Consider the following 16,704-nt stretch of genomic DNA (forward strand, 5'->3'; position numbering starts at 1 on the left):
CAGACTCAGCTTGGTTTTAAACGCCGTCACCGTACTGCACATATCAGAGATGACACGCCCCCGTCCCTGCAGCTGCAGGTTGTGATGTTGCACAGAAACGCCATTTCACACACAAATGTTTCATCTCGAAGCTCTGTTGTGTCTTTCCTTTTGCTTTCCATGAACAGACAGATCTCCTCACGAAGCTCGAAACATCTTTGCAGCACCGTTCGCTGGCTTAGCCATCGCACATCTGTGTGATAGGGCAAGTCCCCGTACTCTGTATCTAACTCTCCCAGAAATGCCTTGAACTGGCGGTGATTTAAACCTTTGTCTCTGATGAAGTTAACTGCACGCGTTATGATGGTCATCACATCCATTTTCAAGGCTTTGCCACATAACGACTCCTGGTGTATTATGCAGTGATGAGCTGTCAGCTCCTCTGTGACAGTTTCCATCTGGAAGTTCGTAGCCAGTACACCGACACTGAGCCACTGACCTCTCAGGTTATGTCTAACACTGGTTCGGAGACCGCATCACATAATGAGCCACATATGATTGACTCCGAGCCAGAGCCCACTGAAAGCAAAAGGTCGAAAGTGTAAACGTTTGGAAGAGAGCGGCTTGACCAGTTTCACTGGTAAGGCTGACAACATGATGCACTGTGTTTACTGTCATGATGTGGAAAGACCTTGGCCAGCAATACTGCATTTGTGACTGGTGCTAATACTTTTCGAACTGAAACACTGAAAAAGCACAGTGTATGCAGAAAACACATTATATGCTGTGATAAATGCCCAAGTGTCCCCTCTCCCCACTGCCGTTCAGTGGTAGGCAGCAGTAAACAGGTTGTCAGAGGCCGAGATGATGGTTAGGTTTAACTTTGCCTACAATATATCCAAAGAGTGCCAAAGCACTTTAAGCACATCACTTTTTCAGTAACTTATCTTAAATGTGCTCCAAATCAATACTGTCTGTATGGACAGCAATTCCCCCCACTACCAGAAAGTGCACATGTAAAACTGCGGTGTTAAACGATGTTAAACTTTTGCGCTGGTGCACCTAAGAAAACAACGTTAGGCGCACCAGTGAAACCGTGGCAAATAGTCTAGAGCCCTCCCTCTAAGTCTAATATGTAGGGGAAGGAGCTGGAGCCTATCCCAGCTGTCTTAGGGTTTAAGTGGGTTACACCCTGGACTACCCTGTAGGTATTTAAAATCACAACACTGTTGTGTTGGTCTTCATGAAAATGTTTTCAGAATTTTCAGAACCGTTATTAGGCTTGCCTTATGAGTTAATAGTTCGTAGTTGTACATCCTTCGATCTTTGGACAGTCTTGTCTTGCTTTTTTGTTAATATTTAAAACAACCAAAAAACCCTTTGGTTTTTCATTTTAAAGTTTGGGGACCTTTGTTATTTTTGACAAAAATAAAACTGTTATTGTAATGTATTCTGTCCCTCGGGTGATTTCTGAGATATGTTATGAGTTAGTTATAGGACGGGTCATATTCATTTGTGCTGTAAGTAATTGAATAGATCTGTCAACCAACGTGTTTATTCCTGGGATGCTCCTGGCAAAAGCTTGCCATCTAGTGGGTCAACAGCAGAAGATCCTAGAAGCTCATATTAAGGCAGTTTTTGCTCCTCGCACTCAGCAGGTCCAGTGTTTCGTGCTTCTGATGGTTCCTGCTTCTGTTTCACTTGAGATGGCATAATCTGATTTATTGTACAGCTTATTCAATTCAATTCAATTCAATTTTATTTATATAGCGCCAAATCACAACAAATGTCGCCTCAAGGCGCTTCATAGATACAGAGAAAAGCCCAACAATCATATGACCCCCTATGAGCAAGCAATTTGGCGACAGTGGGAAGGAAAAACTCCCTTTTAACAGGAAGAAACCTCCGGCAGAACCAGGCTCAGGGAGGGGCGGCCATCTGCTGCGACCGGTTGGGTTGAGAGAAGGAAGACAGGATAAAAGACATGCTGTGGAAGAGAGACAGAGATTAATAACAGATACGATTCAATACAGAGAGGTCTGTTAATACATAGTGAGTGAGAAAGATGACTGGAAAGGAAAAACTCAATGCATCATGGGAATCCCCCGGCAGCCTACATCTATTGCAGCATAACTAAGGGAGGATTCAGGGTCACCTGGTCCAGCCCTAACTATATGCTTTAGCAAAAAGGAAAGTTTTAAGCCTAATCTTAAAAGTAGAGATAGTGTCTGTCTCCTGAATCCAAACTGGAAGCTGGTTCCACAGAAGAGGGGCCTGAAAACTGAAGGCTCTCCCTCCCATTCTACTTTTAAATACTCTAGGAACAACAAGTAGGCCTGCAGAGCGAGAGCGAAGTGCTCTAATAGGGTGATATGGTACTACAAGGTCATTAAGATAAGATGGGGCCTGATTATTTAAGACCTTGTATGTGAGGAGCAGGATTTTGAATTCAATTCTGGATTTAACAGGAAGCCAATGAAGGGAAGCCAAAACAGGAGAAATATGCTCTCTCTTTCTAGTCCCTGTCAGTACTCTTGCTGCAGCATTTTGGATTAACTGAAGGCTTTTCAGTGAGTTTTTTGGACATCCTGATAATAATGAATTGCAGTAGTCCAGCCTGGAAGTAATAAATGCATGAACTAGTTTTTCAGCGTCACTCTGAGACAGGATATTTCTAATTTTAGAGATGTTGCGCAAATGGAAGAACGCAGTCTTACATATTTGTTTAATATGTGCGTTGAAGGACATATCCTGGTCAAAAATGACTCCAAGGTTCCTCACAGTGTTACTGGAGGCCAAGGTAATGCCATCCAGAGTAAGAATCTGGTTAGATACCATATTTCTAAGCTTTTCAGCGCCGAGTACAATGACCTCAGTTTTATCTGAGTTAAGAAGCAGAAAGTTAGTGGCCATCCAAGTCTTTATGTCTTTAAGACATTCCTGCAGTTTAACTCATTGGTGTGTGTTATCTGGCTTCATGGACAGATAGAGCTGGGTGTCATCTGCATAGCAGTGAAAATGTATGCTATGTCTTCTAATGATGCTGCCTAGGGGAAGCATGTATAATGTAAACAGAATTGGTCCTAGCACTGAACCCTGTGGAACTCCATAATTAACCTCAGTGTGTGAAGAGGACTCTCCATTTACATGCACAAATTGGAGTCTATTAGATAGATATGATACAAACCACTGCAGTGCAATACCTGTAATACCTACAGCATGTTCTAATCGCTCTAACAGGATATTATGGTCAACAGTATCGAATGCTGCACTAAGGTCAAGAAGGACAAGCACAGAGATGAGTCCACTGTCAGAGGCCATAAGAAGATCATTTGTAACCTTCACTAAAGCTGTTTCTGTGCTGTGATGAACTCTGAAACCTGACTGAAACTCTTCAAATAAACCATTCCTTATTAGTCCTTCTTTTGTGTTTATGGAGTTTGTTACACTTACTGGTGTAAGTTAGCTGTTCAGGCTTTGTTTTGCCTGTTAGCATGGAAAAAACACACCATACGGCGTATGGGATTTGCTACACTACTTGCCATGCTTTTTTATTCTTATGTTGTGATCTCGTATTGTTTTTGTTTTTTTTTACATATGGTAGCAGTATTGAATGTAGCATTTATGTATTTTTTATGTACACTAAATGGACCTTACTCTTGGTCTCCTGAGTGGTCACGGAAGCCATTTATGTTTAGCTTGGTGCATAAGCCGAATAGAAGCATTCATCTGAGGGAAGAAGAGTAAAAAGATTGTCCTCACATCAAGCGGATTGCCAAGATCCAAAGACACTCCCCTCCAGCAACAGCAGACATGTCCAACCAAGGAGACACCTTGTGGTTTTCCCAACTGGAAGTTAGGGCAGAGTGCAGATCATGCTGGTCAAGTGGCTCAGCAGCGAGCCTGGAGCCATGGAGCACAAGCACGAGCCAATGGTGAAGCTGCTCGAGCCAGAGCAGAATGCGCTAAAAACCAAATAGACAAGGGGGCCGAAAAGGCCCGAATGGAGGCAGCAAAGCAGCGCTTGCAGCAGGAAGGGTGCTCAAGGATGCGGTTCAGGACTAAGTGGAGTCTGTGAAGCCCGCCAGACTTTCCTGCCATTATAGCCATGGGCATCGGCCGCACTCAATCGTATGTAGATACCCACTTCTACAACGACACTAATACGGAAGACGGACAACACAAGGCCAGACATATCAACAGCGGCTGCATATTCACATGAGTACCTCGCTAGCTCTCCACTTGTGTGGCAGCCCAAATTTCCAGCTCCCCATTGGCCCAACCACGTTGAAGCGGCCACACTACAACGACAAGGGGAGGTATCAGACCTCTCTGCCCTCCTCTCACGTCATGGCCTTCTGATACCAGGACTGACAGTGTTTGATAATTAGCCTGAGACTCATATATCATGGAGATCTATGTTCCACAGTGCCACTGAAGATTTAAATCTAAAATGCAGTGAAGAGCTTGATTTACTCACAAAGCGGCTTGGCGGTGAGTCTCTCCAGCGTTCTCTGAGAATTAGGGCTGTTCATAATAATCTATAAGCGGGTCTTCAGCGTTTATGGCAAAGGCTAGACAGGTATTATGGTTCATCTAAAGTAATTAAAGCTTCTCTGTTCAAATGCCTACAGAGCTTTCCCAGAGTTGCTCCGAGAGACAGCTCTTTCAGGAGCTTGCAGATCTCCTTTTAGAACTCGGGGCAATAAAAAAACGATGGATATCTGCCAGCCTCAGACTTTTCGACAGTCCAAGAGGAATAAACCCAATTGTGGAAAAGTTTCCTCATGCTTTGCAGTAGTCATGGATTAAACAAGGGTTCAAGTATAAGAAAGAACACAGAGGACACTATCAGCCTGGTTCTGCTGGAGGTTCCTTCCTGTTAAAAGGTGTTTTTTCTTCCCACTCTCGCCAAAGTGCTTGCTTACAGGGGGTCATTGTTGGGTTTTTCTCTGTATTTTTTATTGTAGGGTCTACCTTATAATATACAGCACCTTGAGGTGACTGTTGTTGTGATTTGGTGCTCTATAAATAAAATTGAATTGAATTAAATTGAATTGTCGTCAAGGAGCTTGACTCCTCCTCCAATTTGACATGCCAGAATCCACTCTTCACGTTGCAGACAGTGAACACTTTAGTCTTCGACAGATCAGGCAAAATGTCCTCAATGGTAGGCAATGGAAAGTGGCTCCGTTGTAGAGCTTTATTTGAGGGTTTTGGATCTTGCCCAGCAGTGGTACTTTACACTCTTTGTCAACCACTTGAAACTCCAACCAATAGTTTCTGATTTCTCGGGTTGCGTATCTTAACTTTGCACTTTTCCAACAGCTTTATCTTACTTTTGTTGGACATCATCAACACTGTCTGTGTGTCCTTTAACTGTGTGTGCAGGCTTAGCATGTGAATTGCCATTACATTACAGTCCATCTAAAAATTTACAATCTCTTTGCCAATCAGCATGCCTGCAAAGAGTTTAGTGGCTCTCACTTTCTCTGTGTTTACTGTATTCTGTGTGTCTGCCTCTGTAACACAGAGAACGTCCTCGTACTCATCACTCTCACATACTGTCACGTTGTTCTTCTCTTCTGCTCTGAATGGGCTTCTGAAGGGCTGTGTTATCTTTTTTGAAGCATAGCTTCAAACTGCTATGCTTCATCTTGTCCAAAATCGCACCTAGGCCTGAACCTTCCCAGTCAATGAGATATTGTACAAAATTCTCTTTAAGGAGCAGGCACACCATCAATAATCTGGTGTTCCAGTTTAACTGGTTAGATTTGTTTACATATTCCACACTCTGTGTTCCAGATGTTGAATCCAGATTTGTCATTTTCACAAAAGTGTCTTATCTTATCTGATATGTCTCTGCAAATGCATACACATATCAATATCATCGTCAGACAACAGTGACATTATTTTAATTTTTAAATAACTGAAACAGGATTTAAGAGGAGCAGTGGTGACTGGACTGGGAAAACTACAGTGCACTTTATAAATGAACCTGTTGCTTTAATGACACTTTGGGCAATTTGCAATTCAAATAAATAGATATAATGATGCACATTAATTGGATTGTACCCGTGTACCAATCTCCTCAGATGACTAAATATCAACCTCTCAAAATAAGAATATATTCAGGAAACTCACCTAGGTTAACTAGTGATAGTCACAGACAGTTGATGGTTATTGTGAAAAGCAAATCATCTTTAAATAATCAGTCCCAGGTGTTATGGGAAATGTTATGGGTAAATATGGCCACTTTTAAATCCTGTTTGGCATCTTTAACCCAGATCAGACTCTGAGGGTAAACAAACTCCAGCAGCTTTGTGCTGAGGAAACATTTGCTTATTTTGTGCCAAATATTGAGTGTGTCCAAATAAAACATCAACACAAACTATCTGTGAACGTTCTCAGTCCACAGATAGTTATGCACCTTCTGCAAAAGGAAACTGTAATTTAAACTTTCCACGGTTACGATGAGTGTGCAGTGTTGTCGCAGATGCTTCCTCCTCCTGCTAAGTCAAGAACCATATTAAATTAACAAAGACAGAACCAAGAATAAAACAAGAAAAGACAAAGACAGACTATGCTAAAAAATTTGATGGTACAGCACTAGTCAAATATTACTGTGTTATATTTGTTTAAGGCATATTTCTTTGTTATGGAATAAAATAAATTCTAAAATCATCATGAACAATAGGAGTGGAGATTTCTAGAATAACAATGAGGTTTTCCAGTTAATTCTTGTGGTCTTGTGAGCATCGATGTAGTGACCTATATTTAATTGCTGTTTCTGCAGTTACCTCATAGATGGGAATATTACCAGGCAAACTTGAGAAACTTTTAAATATTTTATTGGTCAAGAGCAGAGATGGGCAGTAACGCGTTACTTGTAACTGTAATCCGATTACTTTTTCAAGTAACGAGTAAAGTAAGGGATTACTATTGCAAAAACAGTAATTAGATTACGTTACTTTCCCGTAGGAACGCTGCGTTACTGCATTACTAAAACCGTGATTTTTTTGCGAGAACGTCTCATGACAGTGACGTAAGCGAGTGCGACGTTCGTGACAACAGCTGTGTGCAGATCAACAATGGATCATATATCGAGTGCAGAGAGAGTATGAGCGTGCAGCGTTTAAAGCGTGGAAGTACTGACCTTACTTTGAGTTTGATTCCATAAAAAGTGACAAAAACATTAGTGTCCGTTGTGCGTGGGAAGAAAACTTCTTTTTACAGCGAAAAACCCCTAAACTTCCAAACAAGCACCGAGTAGCTACGACGTAATGGGAAACTCACAGAGAAACTCGCGGATTCTTCCACTGACCGCTGCACACCTGCACCAGGGTAACCCTCCGCCTACCCCACTCCTGCTTTACAGGTGAAAATAGAGCAACAGGACCGCTAGTCTTTGACTTTATTTATTTTCTGCTGTGTTTTACTTGCATCTATTTGAAAGACTGAGTGTAAACACACAAAATATTTTATTTTATGTGCTGGAATGTGCAGAAAATAGGTTTAAATGTTAAACTAATTTCTTCCAGTCAGAGAATGTTGCAGATAATTAAATGTTTGCTTGATGCATAAAGTTAAAAGATTAAAACTAATAAAACAAGTTTTAAAAAGAGACTTTTCCATTTGATTACATTTTGTATGATGGATTATGTAGAAAAAGTAGAATTGGGCTGAAAGATCTATCACTTTATCACCTATTCAGGTTGTAAATCGTGTTTTTAAAAAGTAACTAAGTAACTAAGTAATTAATTACTTTTGAAAATAAGTAATCAGTAAAGTAACGGGATTACTTTTTGGGGGAAGTAATCAGTAATTAGTTACTGATTACTTTTTTCAAGTAACTTGACCAACACTGGTCAAGAGCAATAAGAATGGCGAACTGTGTTTAAATTATGTCACAAAATGTCAATGTTGAAATCTACAGTGTTTATTTCCTGGTTGGTCCGTAGTGGCTCCTGAAAAGCAAGTCTACCACAGGGTCACCAATTTGACTGAGAGCTCAAAGCTCACCAGAACCGAGAAGAACACCTGACTCCGGGTCAGAGGTAGTAAAAGTACAGACATTCTCCACTTAAGCAGAAGAAGAGATATTTTTGTTAAAAAAATACTCCAGTAAAAGTACTGATTTAGCATCTTTACTCAAAAGTGAAATAGTATAGTCCTTGAAGTGTAACTACTCAAAGTACGTAATCGTTCTCCATCTCTGACAGAAGTTAGCTCTCATTCTTTCCTCTCCCTGGAAATACAGCAGCTGGACCTTTATCAGCAACACACTGTGCAACAAATTACAACTATAGGAGGGCAGATTGATCCAAATATAGACAGTATCGACACCAACACTGGTATCAGTATCAGACTGATGCTAATGCAATTGGATTGATACTTTTTTTTCTATCCTCTGTTTTCAGTATGAATCCCACTGAATTGTGTTAAATACATTTTTAGTATATTTTTAAAAACATTTTTTAATGAAAAAATATAGCTCAAATTAGTATATAGCACAAATGTTGCACAAACTACTCTATAGCACATTTAAACAACCAAAGTTGACCCAAAGTCTTTTAAAGACATGCAAATTTACATTGAAGGTGTCTAAAAACACAGTATTGATTTATAAGAAAAGCTGAAAGGTATTATTTTACTGTGTTAGCGAATTATGGTGAATAGTAAAAATCACAACACTGCCGTTTGGTGTTCTTTAAAATATCTTCAGAATTGGCAAATGTAAGCTGATTTAGCTCATCAATCATGACACACTGACCTACACAAGCTCCCTTTATAGCTTAAAACAATCGGTATCACTTTTTTTTTTTTTTTCTCGCCTGTCCCATTTGGTTCTTTAGCCGTCAGAATTGTTGTCTGAAGACCAACAAGGATACCCAATGGATTTATTTTGCCAAATGGATCATCATGGCATTGCCGTATTGGTCCATTTGATCGACCTTTGTTTTTATTATTTATTTTATTTTCAGTTGTTACAGACGGGACAGACATGAGTGAGGGATAGGAAAGGGAGAAAGAAAGAGGAAGGAAAAGAAAAACAGAAGGGGAGAGGGACAGTGAGAAAGGGGGGAAGAAAAAATATCTCCGGGATCACCTGTTGAGAGAAAAAGAATAGAAAACAAGCAAAAAAACAAAACAAAACAATGCAACATACTATACACAACACCATCGCATTAATCTAGCTAAGTGAAAACAGCAGTAAATACTAAATATTGAATGTTGTTGTGCAGCACGCAGGACAGACAGCGCACAATGTGCTTTGAAGTAGCAGCCAAGAAAGGTGTGATTTAAGTCTACGAATAGTGAACACCCATGTGCACACCTGTGTGGATCGGCGCGCTTGTATTCAAATGGTTTCCCCATGTAATGGTCTGCTAGAGGATGTAGAGAGCCATAGCCCCGTCCCCCAGGGCATGAAGCAGGCATGGAGGAGATCCAGGCCCCAGACATCCAGAGGCCCCAGAGTGCAAGAGCCCAAGGAGGACCACCGGAGGGGCATCCGTGCCACCTTCATGGGCAGGGCTGAGGATCCCCAGATGAGGGGTCACCCAGTAGCCACCGGGCAGAAGCTAGAGGGGGCTGCACCGGCGTGCCCGCCGGCTCTGCCGGCAGCCAGCTGTGCCAGAGTGAACCGAGCCGCAGGCACAGAGGCCGGAGGCCCGAGGGCCCCCCGCGCCCCGGAAGAGGCCTGACCGAGCAGCAGGCGCCAGGCCCCGCCAAGTAGTCACCGGGAGTGAGCTGGTACATACCTGAGCGCCCAGCCCCGGACACCAAGAACCACCAACGCACCGACCCCTGAGGGCATCAGTCACCGGCAGGGAGTGTGGTGAGGGGAGATAGGCCTCCACACTTTGGAGGGCCTTGGAGTTCCCAGAGAGGTGAAGTCTAAGACCCGACCTGACATATAGACACAGACAAACAGGCACACACAGACACAGACATGCATTCCCACCCTCATGCACACATATACAAACACTCAGCACTCACCCAATGCAGGAATAAACGTAAATGGACATGTACACACAATCACACTCCCCAAACATACTCTATATCCCGGGTCCAGGTATCCTCACCCCCAGAGATGGAAACGGCACCCAGACCCAAGAGATGTTACCCTTCCCTCCGGGGTGGAGGCAAGCAGACCGCCCCAGGCTCCGCAGCAGCAGGGAGGCCAATCGGACAGCCAGCATCTCTTCCCAGCCCCCCCCGCCCCGATGGCTAGCAGAGAACAGGGGTGTGTTAAGACCCCATACCTCCCTCCTCCCGCTCAAGTGTAGTGTTGCTGCGTGTTGCTCTAAAGTGTATTTAAAACAAGGGAGAGCATGGTGCTGCTGCCAGAGAGCAGCAGGTGTTAGCACGGCCCCTCCCGAGAACCCTCAATGTCTACATGGATTTAAAATTGAGAGGTGGGCACCGGCGCCAGAGGCAGGTTTGAATACACAGACCGTCTACTGGACGCCGTTAACGTGCCCACCCTCAAGGCCCTATATATATATATATATGTGTGTGTTATGAGAGTGTAAGTAATGTGGATGTCTAAGTTGTGAGATAAAATTGAGGCACAGGTGGCCAGAAGAGGACAGAGGGGGGGGGAATGTCTCCCCTGCACCCTGGTGACACACCCGCACCCCAAAGCCCTACCTGTGTGGGTGGGTGTGGTGGAGCGTGAAGAGGGAGGCAGACGGGGATGGGGAGGAAAAGAAGGGAGGGGAGGGTGTCCCTCCCTAGGGCCAGCTCCCCCGCTGACCCCAATATGCACCCCCGTCCTCTGGTATCCACCAAGGCAAGGGAGCCCAGGCCCATCCAGACCGGGGCCTACGGCAGCAACACCGCCAAGCCCCACAGGACCCGGGGCAGCCCACTCTACCCCACCGCAGAGGAAACTGTACCCACCCCAACATTCAATCATCTCCCAGACTACACAAGACACAGACACCCAGGTTAAGTTTATTCTCCACCTCTCCTATGTCTCTCCCCCACCTGCAGAGTGGACTCCTGCAAAGATGGAACAACCTCCCTGCCAGTTCAAGAGCCCCCCGGTTAGGCCGATGCACAAGAGGCCCCCTGCGCCAGGGCTGAGCCCCCGTGCACCCACCCGCCCACAACCTCGGCGACACACCGACGAGGACCGAAGCCCCCAAGGCCCAGCCAGAGCCCCAGCACGGAGGCGAAGCACCCCCGAACCCCAAACCCCCACGCCCGCCCCGGATCCACTCAGGGGCAGCCAGGCCACCAGGCCAGTAACCTACGTCCGCCAGCACAGACCATCCTCCAGCCCCGCTGCACGCGGCCACGAGGAGAACAACCTCTGAGAGCGACCAGAGCCACTAACCAGGTTATGAACACAACCCCCGGGTTAAGCCCTCCAGGGATAACGTCTCTAGGGGTCCTCCAGGTGCCCTAAGCCCATCCCAACCTCCACATCAACCACAATAGCCAAGGCGGGACCAAACCACGACCCCCCACCCCCGCTAGGTGATGGAGCCGATCAAAGGAGCCCAGAGGGATTGATCTAATGTGGTGGCAGAGGCTATATCGAGACTAATGTGATCTATTAGATAGTTTCTGTATTGGCTAGAATTAAGATTATTTTTATTTTTCCAGTTCATGAGGACCGTTTTCTTGGCGATGCATAGGGCAATAAAAACCATGTGGACTGTATTAATTTCTGTAGTGACATCATCCAAATTTCCCAACAAGCATACTAAAGGGGAGGTTGGAATTTTACATTTCAGACACTTTGATAAGTCCTCACATATCTCGTGCCAAAACTTCTGCACTGGTGGACAGAACCAAAGAGCGTGGATGTAACTGTCTGGTGTATTGCCTTGACAGTGTGAGCAGTTGTTGGCGGATGTAAAGCCCATCTTAAACATTCGATGACCTGTATAGTGCACTCTATGCAGTATTTTGTATTGTATTAATTGCAGATTGGGATTTTTAATAAATTTAAAGGTTTTTAAGCAAATCTGAGACCAGACGTTTTGGTCTAAGCTGACTGATAAATCTGCTTCCCACTTTGCAATAGGAAGGGATATTGATTCATCTATTTTAGAAAGTGTTCTGTATATTTTAGATAATAGTTTGGGGGATTTAAGAGTAAGAAATTGAACCACACTTGGTGGTGTTTGTAATTCAACTTGACTGAGGTTAAATTTCTTTTTTACTATGGATTTAATTTGTTGATATTCTAAAAATCTTTTCTTGTTGATCCCATATTGTGTAACTAGTCTGTCAAATGGAATAAATTCTGTTCCCTCTAATATATGTTCTAAGTATTTAATTCCTTTACAACTCCATTCTGGGAAATTAATCATATTTTTGTTTTGTAATATGTCAGGGTTATTCCAGATAGGTGTACGTTTGCATGGGATTAATGAAGACTCCGTTATTTTTAGAAACTCCCACCATGCTGACAGAGAAAAGCTGATGTTGATGCTTTTAAAGCATTCATGTCTTTTGATGTTTGAGCTAATAAATGGTAGGTCTGAAATCTCTAGATCATTGCATAGTGCCTGTTCAACATCTAGCCAGGGCTCATCTAAGAGGGTACATTTTAACCATTCTGAGATGAACTGAAGCCTGTTGGCTAAGAAGTATTGGTGAAAATTAGGCAGATCTAGTCCTCCTCTATCCTTGGTTCTTTGTAGCGTTTTTAAGCTGATGCGCGGGGGTTTATCTTTCCAAAGGAATTTAGAAATATGTGAATCCAGAGATCTGAACCAATCTTGTGATGGTTTGTTAGGGATCATTAAAAATAAGTAATTTATTTTTGGCAAGATCATCATTTTTATAGTGGCGACCCTTCCCATGAGTGATATGGGTAGAGATTTCCATCTAGTCAGATCGCCTTCTACTTTCTTTAGAAGTGGGATGTGGTTTAATTTAATTAAGTCTGAAAGCTTAGGAGAAACAATAATACCTAAATATTTAATATTTCCAGATTGTAGTGGGGCAGAAGATGAATTGTGGAAGGAGCAGTTAATGGGAAGAACTGTAGATTTTGGCCAGTTAATTGAATAGTCTGAAACTCTTGAAAACCAGTTTATTAGAGTAATTACCTCAGAGAGGTTGATTTGTGAGTTTTGCAGAAAAAGCAACACATCATCTGCATAGAGACTGATTTTATGTTCTACGTTATTACATTTTATGCCCTTAATTGTTGTAGCTTGTCTAAGTGCTGCTGCTAGAGGTTCGATAAAAATTGCAAAAAGTGAAGGGGAGAGTGGGCATCCCTGTCTGGTGCCCCTCAGGAGACAAAAGCTGGAGGATGTCTGGTCATTTGTTCTGATACGAGCTGTTGGGGAATTGTATAATATTCTTATCCAATTTATGAAAGAGTTTCCAAAACCAAATTTGTGTAAAGTTGCAAATAAAAATTTCCAGTTAACTCTGTCAAATGCTTTTTCTGCATCTAGAGATAATATTATGGTTTCAATGTTTTTATTGTATGAGTAGTCTATTAAATTAAGAAATCTACGAGTATTTGTTGAGGAGTGCCGACCTTTTATGAAACCAGTTTGGTCAGGATGAATTAAGAGGGGGGTTATTTTCTCTAATCTCTTTGAGAGAGCTTTGCAGATTATTTTAAGGTCTACATTTATAAGGGATATTGGACGATAACTTGAGGGAAATAAAGGGTCTTTTCCTGGTTTTAGCAGGAGACTAATGTTAGCAGAATTCATATTTGGTGGTAGTCTGCCATTTTTCTTGATTTCCTGCAACATTCCATGGAATACTGGTGCCAAAATTGTCCAGAATTCTTTGTAGAATTCTGCAGGAAAGCCGTCTGGACCTGGAGCTTTATTAATGGGCATACTTATCAGGGCTTCCTGGAGTTCACCTGGCGTCAGTGGCGAATCCAGTGCCATTGCTTGACTGTCTAGTAATTTTGGAAGAGTTACGTTGTCAAGAAACAAATCAATTTCATTTTTAGACGGGTTTATTTGTGGTGAATATAAAGTTTCATAGAAATCCCTAAAAATCTTGTTTATTCTTCCAGGGTCATATATTGTGTTCCCTGATAAATCTTTAGTGGCACATATAGTTGTTTTTTCTTTATTTATTTTTAACTGGTTTGCTAGAAATCGACCTGGTTTGTTACTGTGTTCAAAATTCTGCAAGCGAAGTCTTTGTACAAGGAATTGTGTTTTTCTATTAATAATTTCATTTAATTCTAGTTTTGTTTTGCATATTTTGTTCATTATTTCTTGATCTTGGTGGAACGCGTAGGCTTCTTCTAAGGATTTGATGGTTTTTTCTAATTCCTGAATATTTTTGTTTTCTTCTTTCTTTTTGTGTGATGAGAAAGAAATTATTTTACCTCTCATCACAGCTTTTCCTGCTTCCCATAGAACAGAAGCAGATGTTCCGGGAGTGTCATTAAAGTCTAAATATGAAGTCCATTCCTTTTTAAAATATTTAATAAAGTCTTCATCTTTAAGTAGTGATGTGTTAAATCTCCAGTTTTTACTTGGCGTAGTATTATTCTTGTGTATTAGTGTTAAAGATACAGGAGCATGATCGCTGACAGCTATAGGGTGAATCTCAGTGTCTGAAATGTCACTCAGCAGTGAGCTGCTGACCAAAAAATAATCCAGACGAGAGTAGGAGTGATGAACATGTGAGAAGAAAGTATATTCCTTACTGTTGGGGTGAAGGGAGCGCCATGCATCGCAAAGGCCATAGTCGCTCATATACTGTTTGATTATATTTGTGGATTGCCAATTGCGCTGAGTTCCTGTTGTGTTGAGCCTATCCATTTCTTCATTTAGTCCAAGGTTGAGGTCGCCTCCAAGAATGAGTGTGCAATCAAGGTGTTCAGAGAGTGCACTAAAAAATCCGTGGAAGAATGAGGGTTCATCAACATTTGGACCATATATACTTACAATACATAGTTTTTTGTTCAATATTGATAGTTTAATAATTAGAAATCTACCCTCTGGATCCATAACTGTATCAAGTACTGTAAAATTAACATTTTTATGTATTAAAATTGCTACTCCTCTTTGTCTAGAATTATAACAAGCTGCAAACACATTAGGAAACTCAGGTGTTTTAAGTTCGTTTAAACCTGTAACAGGTCTGTGAGTTTCTTGTAATAAAACAACATCTGCCTGTAGTTTTTTAAGCTGGTTAAATATCTTTAACCTCTTTCCTCTGGTGCCAGCCCCATTTACATTCCATGTGACAAACCTCAGCATGCCCATAATTGTGTGTGTATGTCTAATGATGTAAGCTGGGTGTTCCGTTTAGACGGGTGGAGAAAATGTGGAAACATCACTTGTTTGTAAATAGAAAGAGAAAAAAGTGTGGTGATAGGCTCCATAAGTCTGACTATGTGTGTGACTATTCACTAATATGAACAAGCGTGGCTTGCGTATGTGTCCTGTAAGTCTGTGCTTGCTGTGAGGCTGTTGTAAATGTGCTGCCGTTGAGCGTGTGTGTTTGCGTGATCGTGGTGCGAATATATGGAGAAATAGAGGGTGTTGTTTGTAGGTGAGTGGGGAAGTAGGTGATCACAGCAGTGAAAGACAAGAGAAAGAAAGAAACCACATAAAGTGTGAGCGACAACAAAAAAAAGAAAAGAAACGGAAACATTCCAATTAAAGTAATGACGGAGGGTGACGGTGTTATATCTGCTATGACATCATACTGATATTACTAGGTTCAACCCATGTTAAAGGAGAAAGTGTGAATGAATAAGAAAAGAGTGTAGCGGGTTCTTATCTGGAGTGCAGTCAATATAACCACGGTGTGGTGCCGGGGTCGCGGTAGAGCTGTCCGTCCACGTAGAGCCGGTCCACGGCGATGACAGCGCGGGAGCCTTTCTGCATGAAGCTACGTCGGACTGGGAACAGGACCTTGCGTCGTTCCAGGATCTCTTTGGGGAACTGGTCGTTCACGCTGAAGTCCGTTCCTTTCAGTTCCCTGCCGCGACTCTTCACCTGTTCCTTCTGTTTAAATTGACCAAATTTGGCCACAATAGGACGTGGTCTCCCGGTCCGCGACCTCACGCCCCCCAAGCGATGCACTCTGTCGAAGGCGATGTTCTTTACGGTGTCCTCCGGCAGCTTCAGGTGGATTTTAATGAAGCTTTTCACCGTTGCCTCCGCGTCCTCTCCGGTAGATTCTGGAATACCAGAAAAAACAAGATTGTCTCTCATGCTACGGGCTTGTAGATCGATAACGGACTCTTTTATTTTTTTATTTTCAGTGTTTAGCTGGGTCACGTTATCGGCGAGAGATTTGACCGACTCCCGTAGCGTGGCATTTTCAGCGGCAAGCGTTTCCACCTGCTGCTGGCTGAATTCCAGGGATTCTCTCAGAGATTTAAATTCCCGGTGTAGAATCTCCACCAGGGACAGCCTCGCATCGAAACTGGACAATCGCTTGTCGATTGACTCCAGGATATCTGCGATGTCTTTGCCGGCAGGTGATGTTGTGCCGGGGGAGTCTGCCGGACGACATCTCTTCGATGACGGCGTCTCGGTTTTGGCCGGGGAAGATGCACTCTGGGCCTTCTTCATTACTAAATCTTGGAAGCAGCGTTCGATGTATTCTTGGAGAGCGTCTAAACTCTCCCCGTTGTCCTCCAGGGTGTTAGAGATGATAAGACAGATGTTGTTAGTTATATGACAGTTGGTTAGTTTATTTGGCAGTACTGAAGCTTAAGGAAACTTTGTTAAACTCTACGCTACCATTCGCTTT

At 42.8% G+C, this 16,704-nt stretch overlaps 1 long non-coding RNA gene across 1 annotated transcript in view; it reads right to left on the bottom strand.

Annotated features, from left to right (window-relative positions):
- The window catches only part of LOC146525206 (uncharacterized), a 374,600-nt gene that overhangs the window by 54,722 nt on the left and 303,174 nt on the right, over positions 1-16,704 (bottom strand). The window lies entirely within an intron of this gene.

This window comes from Neolamprologus multifasciatus, chromosome 1, assembly GCF_963576455.1.
Source record: "Neolamprologus multifasciatus chromosome 1, fNeoMul1.2, whole genome shotgun sequence".
NCBI classification, from domain to species: Eukaryota; Metazoa; Chordata; class Actinopteri; order Cichliformes; family Cichlidae; genus Neolamprologus; species Neolamprologus multifasciatus.